The sequence below is a fragment of the Austrofundulus limnaeus genome, unplaced genomic scaffold (assembly GCF_001266775.1).
Source record: "Austrofundulus limnaeus strain Quisiro unplaced genomic scaffold, Austrofundulus_limnaeus-1.0 Scaffold35, whole genome shotgun sequence".
NCBI lineage: Eukaryota > Metazoa > Chordata > Actinopteri > Cyprinodontiformes > Rivulidae > Austrofundulus > Austrofundulus limnaeus.
Genome location: NW_013952437.1, coordinates 751,691 through 753,898, shown reverse-complemented (window position 1 = coordinate 753,898; position 2,208 = coordinate 751,691).

Below are 2,208 nucleotides of genomic sequence, written 5' to 3'. Positions count from 1 at the left end.
TTCAGTTATCAAGCTCCTCTCTTGTGGAACCAATTTCCAGTTTCTGTCCATGAGGCTGACACTCTGTCTATTTTTAAGATTAGACTGTAGACTTTCCTTTTTGATAAATCCTATAGTTAGACTTAGGTTTCCTGAATTATTTTTCATTTCTGCTGCTGTAGACTTAGACTGCTGGAGCACAAACTGAGCACATTTCCTCACTCTGCTGTTGTCTTTAATCTCTCTTCTCCACATGTTTATTGTAATTATTTCTATCAATAACATGTTTTTTCTTTGTCTCTTCCAAAGTGCTCGGCGGTATGACCAAAATTTTACATCACGGTATTTTCAACATTTACACTGGTTTCACGGTATATCACGGTATTTTTCTTTTCATCACAGGCCAGCTGATAATAAAATGTACAAAAACTGCTTATTAACTTTTTTCTTTTACTGTACCTCTGTCTGTGTTGCTGTTTCCCTCCCTCCTCTATGTGTCTTTTCTCTGACTGGTGGTTGGAGACAGTATTCACGCATTTTGGTCCGGTCATGAAGGAGGAGTGTTAAGCAAAGATTAGTATTGGGTCTATTGTTTTACGTTATTTAATAAAACTTATCAGGACGACTCACCTTGCACACCAGTCAACTCAATTCCACTACAAAACTACTTCCCCCAGGCTTTTCACAATAGAAGCACATTAAAGTCTCCATGTGTCTCCACGTCTCCATATTAACGTTGTGTGTTTAATCTAACCGTGCACGTCACTGAAGAGGTGTTTACTACATTCAGTGATGGCGAAAACGGGATGTTTTTTAACGTCAGCCAATATAAGCAGCGGAATCACCACCCGCCGCTGCAACAAGCTACTCAACAATAATATGTCCCCCGAGAAACTGTTCACTGGCGGCCGCAACGAAACGTTCCGAACGTGTTCAGGCTATTTAAACCGCTATGTTGGTATTCAGAAAATTCATATCATAGCAAAAATAAAAAAAAACGGTATTCGGTATGAACCGGTATACCGCCCAGCACTGGTGTGTATCTGTCTGTTTGTCTGTCTATCCAATCCACTACAACAATAAAAGTGCATACAGTATTTTACAGTATATTTAGAGTATTTGTCTGTGTGATTGTTTCTACTCGTAATGAAGCTTCGATGACCAGGGCTCCTTAAACTGACTTGTATTGGTTGGTTCACATCATTAGACATATGTGTAATCAAATATGGTTTGCTTTGTTTCAGTTGAGACAGCAGTGCTTTATTTGTTCCTCACTTTGGCTACCTGTTCTTACCATTGTGGAACCCATGTGAATCACAGTGCAATGTGTATTTTAGTAGGTAAAAATAGGTCTGCAAGTTGTGTCTAGGTCAAACGTGCTTAGAGTTCTGACAAAAGGGTGGTCATTTTAATGASTGGGTCCAGGGAACTGAGCATTTGGTTCAAACAACAGGGTTTAGTGTTTTAGCAACTGAGAAAAACTAACTATACCACCCACTTTTAAAAGATGTTACCAAATATTTTGCATTGAAAATACCACCCAAAGAGCGGGGACACAAGTACCGTGGCAAATCACCTATACACCCAAGAAGAACCGATCAGACGAGAACCGAGTGGAGTTGCACTGAATATCTGTGTGAGAGGAGAATATATGTGTGTAAGAGAAGAATATATGTGTATGAAAGCAATGTATATGTGTGAGAGGAGAATGTATGTGTGTGAGAGAATGTATGTGAGAGACAAAATATAAGAGAGATAAAATATATGTATGTGAGAGGTAAAATGTATGTATGTGAGAGGAGAATATAAGTAGGTGAGATAAAATACATGTATATGTGATGTAAAAATAAATATATATATATATACAGCAGGTAAAATAACTATTGAACATGTCAACATTTTTCTCAGTAAATATTTACTAGAGGAGCTAATGACATGAAATTTTCACCAGATGTTGGTAACAACCCAAGCGATCCATACATACAAAGAAATAAAACCATAAATGTCCAGAAATTAAGTTATTTGTAATAATGTGGAATGGCACAGGGAAAAAGTATTGAACACATGAAGAAAGGGAGGTGTAAAAAGGCATGGAAAGCCAAGACACCAGCTGAACTCTCTCAGTAATTAGAAAGCAAACCTGCCCCTTGTCAGTGCAAATTAATATCCTACACATTCTCACTCCCATGTCGTCACATATTGACGCTTTTCCAAGGTTCCCTCTACGTC